A 17,812-nucleotide genomic window follows, 5' to 3' on the forward strand; every position below is an offset into this window, starting at 1 on the left:
ATCCACCCCCAAATATTTTCAGTGGGGTTCAGTTCGGTCAAAACGCTGGATGGTCCAAAAGAATTACGCTATTCGCCATGAAAAGGTCCTTTGTCCTGCGAGCATTGTGGTTTGCAGCGTTGTCCAGTCATTTCCACACAAGCGAGGGCCTTCAGTCAATAAGGATGCTCTCTCCAACATGCCAATATAGCCAGTTGCTGTTTCACGTCCCTGTATAACCTGAAGCTCCATTGTTCCATGGAAGGAGAAAACACCCCAGATCATGATGGAACCTCTTCCACTGTGTCATGTAGAAAATGTCTCTGGTAGGATACCCTTATCTTGCCAGTAACGTTGGAAGCCATCTGGACCATCCAGATTTGTTTGTTTTTCATCAGAGAACAAAACCTTCGTCCACTTTTCTACGTCCCACGTCTGGTGCTTCTCAGCAAAGTTTAACCGAGCTGTTTCATGATGTGGAAGGAGGCGTGGCCTTTGAAGACATTTACAGTTTTTAAAGTTTTTCTCTCGTGGATGCCGTTTTATTGTTCTTGAGTTGCATTCTGCGTCCGTGAGGGCCTTAATCTGGTTCGACGATCGGCTGGTATCTTGAGGGGTTGTCGACCCAAGAAAATTTCGTTCCGTATCCCTCAGGGTCTTTTAAGAAATTTGCAACAGCAGTTTTGCTACGCCCAAACTCACCAGCAATGGCACGTTGAGAGAGACCTAGCTTTTGCAGCTCGACAATTCTGCTACGTTCAAACTCTGTCAACTTTTTAGCCTTTGCCATTACCCAATGTAACACAGGATATGTCAGTGGGAGATGTTGACAACGCTAATGCTTGAAGAACACAAATGACTAAATTTCGTTACATGTTTATCGATTAACGCTTCGTTTCAGTATGGTCTTAAACTTTTGACCAGCTAGTATTAAGGCTAATTATATAGTGTTCACATTTTCCATATTAAATGCTAAAAAAGATTTTTATTTTTATTTTCCCTTTTTCTTATTTTCATCTTTCGAAGCTCTACTCAAATAAGTGGTTGAGTCTAACAACGCAAAATGAATATTTTTTTTCTTCATATTCATTGGCCTTACGATTTTGTCCAGCAGTGTACGTCTCACCGCAGAAACTCCTCAATGGGTATATCCCCAATAGCCTTCGAATGCAAAAGGAGTTCATTATATTTTGGAGTGAATGTTTCCACCGAGATGTCACCAAAATGTAGCTTTTTGACTGACTTTGGAGAGACGACAAGCCTCTCTAGTTCCTTCTAACTAAAAAAGGGAGACATTTGCCCTAAGGATTTGTCTGATAAAGAATGTAATATCAGAATATATGTTACAGTTGTTGAAGAAATTGAAGATTGCTGTTCACAATCTTCAAGATGTGGTCGTTTACCTATCGTCTGTTTTTCACTATTTTATTTTTATTTGGAGGATTCATAATAAAGACGGAATATTTCGGTGCCCACTGACCTATCCACCGTGAACACCTGCGAGAGGACGCACTACAATGCCAAACAAGGCCGTTGTAGTATAGCTAAGGTTTTGTGAGCACTATATCGAAACACCAGCATCAGACACAATGTCCTAACATCAGTTGAGAACGTGCAGCACTAGTATTCGGTTGACCCTAGCCTAAGTGGATCAGCCGATTGACCCTGACGGAACATCCCAAGGCTGCTCGTCTACAGGAATTCAAGGCCAAAGTGACGTGTTAGGTCGTCACGCACGGCAAACACATGAGTAAATGTTCAGATCCCAGAGGAGGTAAACTGAAAGAACAGAACCTTCTCTGAGAGGTCCCTTCACCACGAATCCACACCGAAAGGAACAAAACAAACAAATTCCAATTACTATTGTATATCTGCAGTCTTTAAAATACCAAAAGAGACAAATTACATTTACTATTGTATATCTATAGTATTTCAACTTCCAAAACAAATGAATTTACTATTCAGTGCATATTCCACACTTATCCTTCATTAATCACTAAACTGTTCTTAAATAATGGTAATATAGAAACACCTGATATATTGTTGAAACAAACGGAACATGGTTACGACTGATTTTAAAATTCTAATTTCGAAACATGATTTATAAGGCCTACTGTAATACAGATATTTCTACCAATAAAATTTATCTCAGATCGCTAGGGAGACAGTGATATGTTCACTGACAACTCCAGTAAGAGTTCCATTTTTCTACAATATTTAATTATTACTTTCTACTTTCTCCTTACCCATGACTAACTCATTTTTTCTCCCTAAATTTACATGTGTTTGATTATCTGGTTTTTTTATTCTTGGCAATTAATAAACAGGTAATAACATGTGTGATAAGTTTTTACTTTTTCATTTTACCAAAAATAGTATGCAATAGAGACGTTCAAGAATACCACCATCCTTGGAAAATATTCCAAATCATTCGAAAATTCCCAGTTCAAGTCATCAATAGCTCAGCAATAAGTAGTCTAATGATTTATTACACAAAAATTCTGGTTTCGATACTCGAGAAAATCCACTGTGTAGTTTGTACTTAAGAACAAGGAAACAATGAAATCAAACCAACTTGCAAAAAAAATTTAAAAGGTTAATTTGTTCATTTCAATTCAATTTTTCATTTGCCTCATGAAACATTTTCAGTTAACAAGAATATGTTCAGACAGACACAGACAAACTTAAATGAAGTTACGAACTTCGATCCAGTTTTATTTTACACTTTTTAATTTTCACTTATTCGTTAGCGCAAGTCAGTCGTATATGTCGTCACTTTAAGGATTCAGTTTCGACTTCATCCATCAAACAGCTAGAGTTCCAAGAGCATCTGTCTTAACCAGAGTAAGTTGTTACCCGGATACTCATTCTATATTTATTCAGGATGATAATCGTAACCGCGTCATCTATATTTATATTTAAATGTGGTAAGTATACCTCTTTCACATACCCTTCTTAAGTATAAATCTTACTATGTAAAGAACCTATATACACACACATATATATATAACCACACTAAAAACCACACTGTGCATTAGAATAGTCAGCGTTTTAAGTCTGTAGTTGTTAGATAACGTCACTTACTGTTTACGACTAGCTTATTTGTTAATTAATTGCGGTTAGTTTAATGTATTTACTGTTTTCGAACGATCTAAAATGAAAAATCCAATAGATAAAATGTACATGAGAATGTGAATCTCGAAACACCGAAGTTTCAACAAAATGATCATTTGTGTTATGTATTGAATGGCAGCTAGCTACAAGTAACGAGTAATAACTTTAACAAACTGTCTCGTGTGAAATTGACGAAGCTTAGAAAAATACATGAAAAATTGAAGACTTTTCGAACCTATGAGAACATTTATCAAGGAGTTGTCGTATATCATGTTTAAAAAAAAAAAGTCGTTTTATTAACCTAGGTTTATTTATTCTCTTCAAAATAAAGTGCCCCCCAGTAGCTCAGCGATATGTCTGCGGACTTACAACGCCAAAAACCGGATTTCGATACCCGTGGTGGGCAGAGCACAGATACCCCCTCGTGTAGCGTTGTGCTTAATTCAAAATAAATCAATATAAGAAATTACGCAGAATTTGAAATACCTTTTTATTTTGAGCCTATAACGGTAATAGATAAAATAAATGACAGTTGCTTAAACTTATTATTTCAAATCTTTAATTTTATATTCATTTTATCCTTGTACCTATTGTACACTTGCAAGCTTGAAATATAAAAATATATCATTTTCAGTGTTAATACAGTTACATAATTTTATCTCGTTCAATACTAATAAATGCCATAAATGATAAACTAAACCATGACTTCCTTGAAATTTGATCATTCTCACGATTTCACTTGTGATTCATAAAAATTATCAGAAAAGGAACTTTTTATGATATACATGACTCAATCAACAGAGAACGCAAAACGGTACAGTAACCGGAACTCTGCAATTTTTCAATTGTTTTCGGCACTTATTCGCTTTTGACACCGGAATTTTAGGTCGTTGAGGACCTGGGAGGTCAGGTAAATTTTCGATCTCTTCCTCCAATATCTTATTTTACTTTGTTTTGAATTTTGCGCAAAGCTATTCAAGGGCTGACTATTTGCACTAATGCAACAGTTATTCAACACGATCCACCATCAACAAATATTGGGATTGGCCGTCACAATATAACGCCCTATAGCGAGCATATTCAGTGAGGTGGATTTAAACTGACATCCACAGATTGCGAGTCTAATCGCCCTAGCCGCCAAGACTTTACTTTTAATATCTATATTTCTTTGTCTTTTAATCTTTCTCTGCTGTTATTGTTCCTTCATTTTTGTACTTGTATTTAGAAATTACCTATACAGATATCAATCAAAATAACATAAGTATTTTCATTATATGAACTGAAATGAAATATAGAATCGTAGCTGTTTTACATTCATATTTATATGACACAATTAGTAAAGACATTTGACGTAATTATTTTCATTAAATCTTGTACTTTAGAAAAATCTAATAATTAAAATATATCATACAGATATCCTTACACCTATGATGTTGTTACATTTAGCAGTTTTATTTTCATAGTTATAGGTCACCCTTTCCACCCCATTTCTCGTATTTTCTATTCTGCGTTGCTCATTCACGCTTCTTCCAGTAAACGGGAGTTTTATCATTATATCTAATGAGAGCCTTCTGAATCCTCTAAAATGTTTGAGAGAAGGATATACGAGTACAATAAAAAAATTTAAATTTCCTAAAACAAGTAGAAGTCCGATATATACGAAGCCGAGCTGGGTAGAGTAATACAGAAAGTGTTTGTGCTGCATACAGCATTGAACGGGTATCGAAACAGACCCACTTTCTAGCAGTGTGAGTCTGTAAACATACTGCTGTGCCACTGGGGTAGGGGTTAAACTATTGGCACAAGAAAGCCAGAACTGCAATAAGATAGTTACTCAACATTTAAAAAAGAAAATTATTCTTACTTTGGTAAATTATTGTAATTATGTTAGTTTGTGTCAAAGTAGAAGTAAAAAAATTAAAATTTTAAATAGCTCAGTGTTTATAGTTTTAATTTGTTTGTTTCAATACGTTATGTAGCATTATAACTTCCTATACTACTATATCTACTTTTCTTTAAAAACAAAAATTTTTAAATTTGTGTACTTTTTTGTTTTCTTTTTACTCGGTGTTTTTTTTTTGTACTCTATCAATACCAAGCGTAAGACGCGCATATATCCGATTTGATTTTATTACTCATTATGAGCTTTACCAACCTACCCTCAAACATAATTAAACGTCCAAAGTAGCGCATCATCAGTTTTATAGTGAAAAATAAAAAGTTATTTTTTGCAAGATTTTATTATAAAATTGAAAATACGAGGGCTGTTAAAAAAAATACGCGGACTGTTTGAATTGCGCGGCTCCAGTTGGTTCCAGGAGAATCCGCTTGGTGTCGATAGGTTTGCACAAATCAGCTGATTACGACGCCATTTCCCGATTGCAGGTATCTTCATTTGTGTATTAGCTACGCGGTTTTCAGTGAAGTGCGGTTTTTTTGTTTGGCGGATTTCAGAATGAATGACCTAAAGGAGCAACGACTTGCTGTGAAATTTTGTGTTAAACTTGGAAAATCTGCGGCTGAAACTTTTGCTATGCTTAACACGGCTTATAGTGATGTTGCTATGAAGCGTACGGCATGTTTCAAGTGGCATGAACGTTTTAAGGATGGTCGACAGTCCATTGAAGATGATGAGCGTCCTGGACGTCCTTCCACGTCAACTGACGACCCACACGTCGACAAAATCAACACCCTGGTGCGGGCAAATAGACGTCTGACTGTCAGGGAGCTTGCTGAAGAGTGTGGGATATCAGTTGGATCTTGTTACGAGATTTTGACCGAAATATTGAAGATGCACCTCGTTGCTGCGAAATTTGTGCCTCAGAACTCGTGAGTTTTTGGCCAAACACTCGATCACTGTTCTTCCCCACCCCACCCCCTTACTCACCTGACCTTGCTTCTTGCGATTTTTTCTTGTTCCCCAAACTCAAAAGACCCCTGAAAGGAAGAAGATTTGAGACGATTCCCTAGATTAAGGCAAATGCGACGAAGGATCTGGAGGACATTACAAAAGAAGCGTACCAGGACTGTTTCAACAAGTGGAAACACCGTTGGGATAAGTGTGTGCGTTGGGGTGGAGAGTACTTTGAAGGGGTCCCAGATCTGTAACTTCTAAATAAAGTACATTTTGTTTTATGACGTCAGTCCGCGAATTTTTTGAACAGACCTCGTATGTTACTAGGTAAATATTCAAATGAGGAAAAAAGCCATTTTTCTCACAAGAGGTAGATAGTTACTTTTAATATTTATTACACCACAGAAAAAATATGAACCACCTATAGTACTTAAGGTAGGTTTTGTAATTTTTAAGATCTGACATAAACTTTGTTATTTTAAGATTTTGTAGAACATAGGTTATTTTCAGAAAAAGGTGGAGACTGGGAAAACTTGTAATAGAATTTTAGGATGGATATTATTCTACTTTAAGAATTTTAGAGCTTTTAAAGACGAAGGAAGGTTGGTAATGTTTAGTAAGAGTTTTTTATAGGGTAACTTCATTTTTTTTTATACTTATAACTTTAATATATCTCTTTACCCTGTTCAGTGCCGCAGACGAGATAACTCATCCAAGCCGATCGAAAACACAGTGCCACGGACGAGTTAATTCTTTCTCAATAATACCTAACTTCAACGCTAGATGTCAGCACCATACATGCATTTGACCTACTTACAAATTGTTTCACTTTCGATCCAAAATGGCGTCACGAAAAACGTTACAAAATGAAGAAGCATTAGAGATGTATTGTAGCAGCTGAAATACTTGGCATTCAACAGATTAAGGGTAACTGTCTTTCCAAATGTGGCTGCAGGAAGTGAAAGCCAGTAAGGGTTGAAACATTCTCACTATAAGCACTCAACTCCGCACCCTTAATTGAATTTCCATGATTGTTAGCTAGATTTTCATCTGTGTTTAGACTTTGTCTGAGAGATGAGATATCCCCAAACTTTTGAAAATTTATCGTGCGTGTATACATACACACGCTAGTATCCTTTACGATACAATAATGGAATTATTGGGACCTCAGACAAAGGAGTTCTTTGAAAGAATTGAAACAAAAGGTTCGTCAATTTTTCCGTACGCTTGTCTGGAAAAGTCACTTACTCCCTTTGATGAAAACTTTTTGTTTGGTTTGTTTTGGAATTTCGCACAAAGCAACTCGAGGGCTATCTGTACTAGCCGTTCCTAATTTAGCAGTGTAAGACTAGAGGGAAGGCAGCTAGTCATCACCACCCACCGCCAACTCATGGGCTACTCTTTTACCAACAAATAGTGGGATTGATCTTCACATTATAACGCCCCCACGGCTGGGAGGGCGAACATGTTTTGGCGCGACTCGGGCGCGAACCCGCGACCCTCAGATTACGAAGCGCACGCCTTAACGTGCTAGGCCATGCCAGGCCCGAAAACTATTTGAAATGATGAAATTCTGATTCACGCCATAAATATATATTCAACCATTTAGGCGATTTTAAAAATGCGATAAGTTTATGTTTTGCTTACCCAATGCTATGTAATAGTTATTTCATACATTTTATAGGTGATTTTAAATTGGTAATTTTTGGCGGCCATTTTGTTTCATCACGATTTTTACTATTAAGCACTACCATACTGAATAATATATATGCATATGTACATCACATGCAGTAATAAGCTCTTGAAACTGTTGTAGGAAGTGCTTGTGTGTCATAAATTCTGAAATCAAAATTGTAACTATTTTTCCTGAATAGACCCGCGCTGATACGGCAGTAAGTCTAGGGATTTGCAGCGCTAAAATCAGGGATTCGATTCTCCTCGGTGAACTAAGCAGATAGCCCAATGTGACTTTGCTATAAGGAAAAGAAACAATCCTCTAACAGACTATAACTTAATCAAAAATTATCGCATTTTAAATGAAACTTAATAGACATATGAAGAAAATTATTCCTCACTGCTCTGCCCAAAATAGCCATTGTCCATTAATACGTTTGCTTTTTATTGTTTATTTTTTATAGGGCTGACTATGATGGACTCTGCGGAGTTATACACTCTACTGAGTACCCCTTTAGTTTGTTTTAATGAATGATTTGGTTATGGAAATCTTTAATAGTATTGTTCAGTATTGACTAATCACTTAAGTTTTCTTTTTAATAGCTCGAACGTTAGTATATATTGAAACAATGTACATACCTTCAAAGAACAAATTATAAAAATAAAACCTTATCTAAGCAGTTATTTAATGGTGTGAATGCTCGTGGACTTTGCTGTTCCCATGAAATTATCATTCAAAAGTCCAAGGGCTCATGCGACGAGGTATTTTTTATTACAAAAGGTGTTGGTGTACTTTTTCTTATTTCCAATCCACATAAGGCTATCTGCTGAGTCATCCGAGGGGGAATCGAACTCCTGATTTTAGCAGGTAACTCTAGTACAAAACTTCTCAGTTTCTGTTATTGTAACTGACTTGGCAATTTTTCCAATTGTATATTCTGTTTCTATTAAAATTCTGTATTTCACGCCAAAAGTTATTGTTGGACTACTTGATAGAGTATAAACTTAAGGATTGGTTTTTACTTATGTTAGGCCTGGCATGGCCAAGCGCGTTAAGGCGTGCGACTCCTAATCTGAGGGTCGCCGATCCGCGTCGCGCCAAACATGCTCGCCTTTTCAGCCGTGGGGGTGTTATAATATTACGGTCAATCCCACTATTCGTTGGTAAAAGAGTAGCCCAAAAGTTGGCGGTGGGTGGTGATGACTAGGTGCCTTCCCTCTAGTCTTACACTGCTAAATTAGGGACGGCTAGCACAGATAACCCTCGATGGTAGCTTTGTACGAAATTCCAAAACAAACAAACAATTTTACTTATGTCCATCTTTAGCTGTGATACATACTGACAACAAATAACTGTCATAATTTTATATTTAGAAGATAATATATAGTGTTATTTGTGAGGACTTCTTTACGTATTTGCAATAATAGTGTTAATCGATACATAAAAAAATACCTATAAACATAAGACAGTATAATCTTCAAGTTTACTGATTTGAGTACATTCATTTTGTATAATTAATATCATTTAGAATTTCTATTGCCATATTTTTATAATATAGTCCAAAATTATCCATGTTTGGAACTAGATTTAGAAGTTTGTGATTTATCGTCTTTGAAAATGCTGATAAATCCAATGGAACCAAATGTATATAATACATTAAGTAACAAACATCGTGTGCAATAATTAAAAGTTGTATAAATCCCACAAAAATATTTTATTTTAAGAGCTTAATTAACAAAAGCTATCATTAAGTAACTTAAACTTAACGTTCATTGCTAGGTGTATAGCAATGAACCTAATAATGATCAATAGATGGCGCGACAAAAGAGATTACCTTCAAGGCAAAATTATGGATATGAGGTGAAACTACAATCCCCACAGCAAACATTTTTCTTATGAAATAACTCCCAGTTACAAGTGTATGCCAATAATACTAAGGATACGTTTCATGTAAGGTGAGAAATACAGACTTATTATATCAACAATTTCGCACAGAAGGCAAAGGTTTTCCTCGGGGAATTACTGTACAAGACCCCACCGGTTCTTAACGTTATATTTATATTACGTACTGATCACATCGGCACGTGCTCTTATTCCTTGGGTGGCGTGAACTGTCAAACGATTTTCGTAATACACGTAAAAGTATCTAGAATTTGGTTAGCAACGCGGTAACAAGGTGTGCGTTTTTTGTGACTGCTTATGATGATCATACGAAGGGAGGCGTGTTGCTAGTCGAAAAGACAGAACAGACCTGTGTTTAATTTGCTTTACCGGGTCTTCCTGCTACTATGGAAAAGATAAACAAATAATAGCGTGTTATGTGCGTACAACCTTAATGTGGAGGCCATGTCTTAACAATAAACGATGCCAAGACTATGCGATACTTAATAGTAATGTTATAGCTCTCAGTAAATTATGTTATCAATATCTTTTTAGTTTGAAAGTCAGTCTAGGTCAGCCTAACATTGTGATAACATATGATAACGTTGTGTGTGTGTGTGTGTGTGTGTGTATGATGTACGCGCAAATAAGCAATCTCGTGAACATAACTTTCGTTTTATTTATGACTGATGGTAAGTGCTCCAATCAATGAACCGTTTGGTTCTGTTAGCTACACGGTAAATCTGAGAGCTTATAACGCCAAAAATAGGGTTTCAATACTTGCAGTTGGCAGGGCTCAAAAAGCCCATTTTGAAACTTTATGTAATAACAAGCAATTTGCAGATAGATGTATCTCCTTATTTTAGATCGTATCTTTATTATGCTTTCAGATGTTGGTAAAAGGTACAAAATGAAATGTTTATAACAGTGTAAAACACACCAAGAACGCACTACATACAATGAAAAATATTTATAATTTCTGAGATCAAAAGTAATAATAATAAATCCAAAGGAATATCCTGGATGTTAAAAAAAAATGTTTGCCTCTACCTCAAACATATATATCTTATCAACATTTATGCTTTAAACCAAATTATACTCGATCTTGCATTTATCTTTTAATTACTTATTCCAAACTAGAATAATTAATACTTTAATATGAAGATATTTATATTAAGGTTCATTCAAATACTGCAATCATATCGTAAATGCAATATTTATACTGTCCATTAAAGTAAATTAAGAGATTATCGTCCTCAATTTACACACAATTACAGTTGTAAACCTTTCCTCATTTAAGTGTAAAGTTTAATTAGTACAACGACGGTAAAGAGTGAAACAAGTTATAAATAATACAGGCACAAAAGGTTTTAATGGCAGATTAATGTTTTGTTAAATAGAACTGAGAAATACAACAACAAATACAAATTATTAACGTAATTTAACTAGGATATGTAAAAAATAAGATAATAAATTAATAACATTACAGAAAGATTTTTTTGTCAGCTTAGATGGTGGTAATTACACATAAGTGCACTTTCGAAAACGCGTATGATCGAATTTCGACAATACGCTATCACTGTTTGTTAACACAGCATCGTTAATTCGCATAAAATAGAATAATAATGAACTTTGTTCCGGAAATCACACGTAAAGTCAAGGCAATGACGAAAACTGATTTCAAGATTTTCCCCACGATATTTGAAAATAGCACACAACGAATTCACACTTTTCTGCGAAGGTTGAAAAAAGAACAAACAATATGTGAAGCAAATTATAATGGAAAAGTAATCAATGTTATGGAAACAAGCTTTTAATGATTAACCATCAGCTCTGTTTAAAAACCATTAGAAAATAAAGCTTGTTTGTGTGGCGTTTATACGCGCGAAACAACTAGGCCATTTGTGCCAAACGACCGCTAAAAACCGTAAAAGTAAAATTATTAGTAAACGTAAAAAATAACTCGAGTTAAAAATGAACGATGTCCAAAATTCAGTAAAAGATTTAAATAGAGTGAAAAAAGCCAACGGTTCGTAAAATTTAAAAAAAACAATCAAGTCGGACGCTATTACCATCGTTAAAAAACACCATCTTACCTGTATAGTAAAATAATTTTTTACTCTTGGTGTCAGGGTTAAACCCTTAGAAAATAAGAGATTAAATCCATTTATTATCTACAAATTTCAAACAGTAACATCAAAAATTTAAATGTTAATGTTTATGTTTTTTAATATATTGAAAATTAAATGAGTTAATTTCTCTTATATTTTTACCTTGGAAATTATTAAATTAGAATAATAATAATACATTTCAGAAATTTAATTGGGATATTATATGAGCTAATTATGTTAATTATTTTTTCAATTTATTTATATTGAAACATATAAAACTATATATTTTACGACTTCAAGGCAAAATAGAAGTTATGATAAACACATTAGTTAAATGCTCTCATTTGTAACAGCCCCCCAGTGGCTCAGCGATATGTCTGCGGACTTACAACGCTAAAAACCGAGTTGTGATACCCGTGGTAGGCAGAGCACAGATAGCCCCTTGTGTAGCTTTGTGCTCAATTCAAAACAACAACAACTCAGTTGTAACGTTCTGACAATAATTGCTAGAACGTATTGCTCCTTTTTTAAAACTTCTCTATTCCAACATGAAAGGTTTAACTGGATATATTAAAAGCATCACTACCATGTGATAAAAATGCAATTAGAATGAAGTGTCGTAAGTCGGTTTAAGTTTGTTTTGAATTTCGCGCAAAGCTACACAAGGGGCTACCTGTGCTCTGCCTACCACGGGTATCACAACTCGGTGCTAGTCGTCTCTAATTTAGCAGTGTAGGACTAGAGGGAAGGTAGCTAGTCATCATCACCCACCGCCAGCTCTTGGGCTACTCTTTCACCAACGAATAGTGGGATTGACCGTCACATATAACGCCCCCACGGCTGAAAGGGCGAGCATGTTTGGTGTGACAAGGATCGTATATCAGAGTTTAAAATATTGTACACGCAACAGCGGAAGTCTACAGTATCAGTTGTAAATGGACTCGAAGGGCCTGACAAACGTAAGAATTGCTTACAAGGAGAATAAATTTAGGTATCACAATTACTTTTTATATTGTCTCTTGTAATTGCGCAACTGAATGCACGTGATGCTTTAATTGATTTTTTGAAAAGTTATTGAAATTAAATTTAGTTAATTTTTATAATGAAAATGCAGGCAAGTTCTTTTCATATGTTATAAATCATTATATTTTACGATTTTAATCTTGACCAACATTTACAAAGTCTTAATCTCAGTGATGCTTAACACTCCAAAACTAAAAATTACTTTTAATCTATGGCTGGTTGCTCATGAAATATCTTTATATTGACACAAGACAATCTTTGGTAAGTTTTCTTTAATTATATTTTTGACTTGCGCTTATCAATATATCATCCGTTCATAAATAAGTGTTTTAGTAAATACTCTTCTCAGTTTATTCCACAGCCTTTCAGCATCTGCACCAGATCATTCAGCAAGTAAACTTCGTGAATAAGAAACAATAGACCAAACATTTGTGATAAACACGCTGTTTATGGATTTATTTCTTCCATACTCCTTTGGCCAGGTGGTTAAGCCACTCGAACCCTAATCCGCGGGTTCGAGACCCCGTCACACCAAACATGCTCGCGCTTTCAGCAGTGGGGGCGTTATAATGTGATAGTCAATCCCACTATTCGTTAGTAAAAGATAGCCTAAGAGATGGAGGTGGGTGGTGATGACTAGCTGATTTCCCTCTTGTCTTAAACTGTTAAATTAGGGACGGCTAGCGCAGATAGCTCTCGTGTAGCTTTGCGTGAAATTCAAAAACAAACAAACTGATGTTCCCCGTTCAGTACCATAACTCATCAGTTTGGCTTGAAGATGAAATACAAAAGGTTGTATGTAATACTACTGTTGTAGATATTAACATATTTTAACAGTTACTCTTTACGCCAAAAGTTAGTGAAGCATTAGAAACCAATATGCCTTAAATGTGTTATAAAATTAAGCTAACTCATCTTCCAACCATAATAACCGAGTTCTGGTTAAGAACGAAGTGCAGTGACAGACTGGAGACAACAGATGACCTCTTTCAACATGCCTCTCATTTTGAATCCGAAATGGGCAAAGTAAGAGGACTCCAAGAAGGGGAAAATCAGTTAGCGGGATTTTAACTGGAAATTTATTTAAAACCTTTTGGTTATTAATACTTTGCCAACTTTTGGTGTTTAACAAGTAACTTTTATATACTAAAAGAACATTCCAAAAATATACAAGTGCAATAGCAACAAATTTGTCAGAATACTTTCTATGATAGTTGCAAATTATGTAGACAAACAGTCAGACAAAGAGAAAAACCAATATACCTTAATTTCCATTTTTAACAAATGTTTCGAATTTGGCTACATTATAAACAAAAGTATTTTTTCACGACAGTGACACGAGTAAAAGATGAGTAATAATGAATAAAAAAAAATTGAAATAATAATACACTTACATTTTAATAAATCAAATCTTCCAACCCTACAGTCTAAAGTGATAGTTTTCTGATAAAAATACGTATTTTACCTTCATACTCTAACTTCCAAATGTTAAATTCCACAATACTCCACCGAAATTGAGCAGTAAACGTGAATTCCAGTTGTCATAAGAGGCTACGTACTAAATATTTTCTGGTACTCTGAGTTACTCAAAATGAAAGTAACAATGAAAGTTGATGCAGCTAGGTTGGAGTGAAGCGAAACGGTTTCGGTGTTAAATGAACTGTGGTTAATTGAATTGCCTGTGACATTGTACAACTACCACTTACGTTTTTGGTAAGAAAAAAAAAAGTTAACACAGGATTACTCAGTAAAGGCGTAATGAATGTTTTTCAGAAAGATCTGAAACTCGAGCTGTTTCTAATAGTTGACCATTCTTCAGGAGAATAAGAATAGCCAAATATTTCAAAGCGCTCCAGTTTTTAGTCCATTTGAAAAATACATTTCCAGATACTTTTAATAATGCTTTCTTTTATGGCCAGATGGTTATGACGCTGTACTTGTAATCTGAGGGTCAAGGGATCGTATCCCTGTCACACCAAACATGCTCGCCCTTTCAGCCGTGGGGGCGTTATAATGTGACGGTCAATCCCACTATTCGTTGGCAAAAGTGTAGTCCAAGAGTTGACGGTGGGTGGTGATGACTAGCTGCCTTCCCTCTAGTCTTACACTGTTAAATTAGAGAGGGCTAGCGCCGGTAGCTATCGTGTAGCTTTGGGCTAAATTCGTTTCGTTACACACACACTGACCGGAAGACGAAAGACTTTCGAAACGTCGTCCTCTATACTTGTGTCTCCAAAACAAGTAGTTGCCGTCCATTCTACAAAGTTTCATCCTTATTATTTACTTACGTTTCACATTAAAATCAAACTTATATTTGCACCTTAGATAAAACATAAAGAAAATACTAACACTTGGATATAAGATATTCAAATTTGGCGCTTTTAAAGTTGCAATAAAATTCATATTAATGGAAACTTTATATAAGATATTGCACTTTTATCCTGAAACCATAACAATTGTCCTCAACACAACGCGATAAGACATGGTAGTGTCAGGCGCGCTCTTATTGGCTATCCTGGTATGGGAAGTATTATGATGTCATAAAGATAAACAAACTCCAGGCTTACAGTGGCGCGCAAAGTTAGTTGAGCTTGTATACTGAAAACATCGAGTGTATAGTTCAGTGTACGTTAAACGCCGATTATCTACGTCAACTAACGCGTTGCCAAAGCCTTTAGGCCTTATTTTTTAGTACTTTGTATTATTGTCAAGTGTATCATCATCATACCAGGTATGTCAGATTTGTTTATTTCAATTCTAAATAAATGTCGATACATAAATATCAATGTTACGTCTTAATTTGTGTACTATTTTTTAATTCTACCTAACTTAAAGATTTCCCTTTCAGACAACTAATATTTAACCTGCGCAGGTAGATTAATTAATTTGTTATAACTATAAATACAATCAATTGGTATCACTTTGATAAGTGAACTTAGTCATAAAAACACGAAAACGACAGTCCTGTTGATATAATTATTAAGTTCTAGAAAGTAAAGATTTCAGATTTAAAACATAAAAAATGAAGATCACATTCAGTTATTTTTAGTTCACCTTCAAAAGTGTATGTGTTTAAAAGTATGTCGTTAGGCACGGCAGATTATTATTAGAGGACATTTTTATATTGGACAACCCGGTAACAATAACGATAAGATGGCTGATCTTGTTTATAGTAGTTAATGGTAATATGTCATAATTATAATATAGAGGAACAACTAGAACGTGAGAAAACTTTAAACATTTTTTTTTAATCTGGTTAAAGTTTTTAAATTTATATCTTATATTTCAATCACAGTTGTAGAATTAACTTATTTTACTTTTATTGGCAGATAGTCGTACAATATCAATTATCACATAAATATGTATGTTTCAAAACTAAAAGATTATATTTCCAAGGTTGAATTGGTTCAGTTGGAAACTATTTAACTCAAAAGTAAACTTTAATTTTGTTTATTCATTTCTGTTTTCAGTAAAGTCGAAGAGATATCCAGGATATCATGGAACGTCCAAATATTTAATCGTATAAAAATCTATAGAAGAACGCGAAACTAGTACGCTAGGTGCGTTATTTGAGAGTTTTGTTTCGTATAGGAACACGGTGTAGCTTGTACCCTCAAGAAATTATAAACGCCTCTCTCTCTCTCTGTGTATATATATATATATTGTGTATGCGCATTAAAAAATAAAAAAGGCATCTGATATTGGTTATTTTTATACGTTTGTCTTAAAGCAGAGAATCCACGTTTTTCCTGCTTTTCATGCTCAGAAATTAATTCAACAAATAGCATGTTACAGTTATTTTTACATTAATTCTCTAGTATGAGAATTGTGTTTCCGTAACCAGAATTGGAAAGTATTACTGTAATTTCTTTTTCTGAAACAGAGTTTCGATTTTTGTTTTAAATTTTTATCCAAGTAATTCAAATCACGAAATAATATTACGGAATCGGTAAAGCCGTAACAAGTACATTCTTAAGAAAACTATATTCATTCACCGTGAAATGTTTTAAAATTAATTTGTTCGCTGTTTTTTTAGGAAAGATTTACAGAACACACGTCACACTCTTTAAAAACGTAATATATTTAAATATATGAATATAAACATTAACTCATCTACATGCACGTATTAATAAAATAGTGTTCCATCTCGTGAATCTTTTCTTTCTCGTATCAACGTCATGTAACACGGAATAAGGATAACGCGCCATAATGTTAGTAATGATTTATATGAATGCATACAGCGTTATCATTTCTTTATCTTGTCTGCGGATCAAGATAATCAAAAGGAAGCATTGTATACTTCACGTAACGCATAAATTAGTGACACGACACCTATTGTAATGAATTAATATTATGATATAACAAAATATTGTTGTCACGTTTGAATAAGATTTTATCCGTCTTCAAGCTTATAAATTCGAGTGTGATGCGTCGCCCTTGTCTTACACAACATAAAACGTCTTTTCTTTAAGTTTTCGCCTTGCTGCTTGTTAATGTGTAGGTGAGTGTTATATATTATTCATATTTAAATTCACTATTGTGCACTCACTTATTAATCCATATAAATGTTTCACTTCAATTGTGAGTTACTACATCTTGGAAATGAAATGTGTTTGGGCCCGGCATGGCCAGGTGGGTGGTTAAGCCACTCGACTCGTAATCTGAGGGTCGCGGGCTCGAATTCCCGTCACACCAAACATGCTCGCCCTTTCAGCCGTGAGGGCGTTATAACGTTACGATCAATCCCACTGTTCGTTGGTAAAAAGAATAGCTCAAGAGTTGGCGGTGAGTGGTGATGACTAGCTACCTTCCCTCTAGTCTTACATTGCTAAATTAGGGATGGCTAGCGCAGATAGGCCTCGAGCAGCTTTGCGCGAAATTCTATACAAAACGAAAACCAAACTGTGGCATATTTTATACCTGTGTTTTATACTGCAAAATCTTGTATAGTTTTAACAACTGAAACAATACTCTTAAGTTGGCGACAGTGGAAATTTAGTAGACATTAGTTCGTATCTTCATGCTTGTGAACATCAGCGCCCCTTAACCTCACCACATCCGGAGATTGAGTCATCCTAAAGTATTTTTTGTGCAAATACTTATTAAACAGTAGAGATTGAAGGATTTAGGTTTAACAGCAAAGGGTGATAGCTGAATAAATTGACCAATGTTCTT

At 34.9% G+C, this 17,812-nt stretch overlaps 1 protein-coding gene across 2 annotated transcripts in view; it reads left to right on the forward strand.

Moving 5' to 3' along the window:
* Positions 1–15,231: 15,231 nt before the first annotated feature.
* The window catches only part of LOC143229641 (uncharacterized), a 39,682-nt gene continuing 37,101 nt past the window's right edge, over positions 15,232–17,812 (forward strand). For both annotated transcript variants that reach the window (XM_076462249.1, XM_076462248.1), the window contains exon 1: positions 15,232–15,368. The gene's annotated coding sequence lies outside the window, so the exon portion shown is untranslated. The remainder of the gene's footprint in view (positions 15,369–17,812) is intronic.

The sequence above is a fragment of the Tachypleus tridentatus genome, chromosome 10 (assembly GCF_004210375.1).
Source record: "Tachypleus tridentatus isolate NWPU-2018 chromosome 10, ASM421037v1, whole genome shotgun sequence".
Classification (NCBI taxonomy): domain Eukaryota; kingdom Metazoa; phylum Arthropoda; class Merostomata; order Xiphosura; family Limulidae; genus Tachypleus; species Tachypleus tridentatus.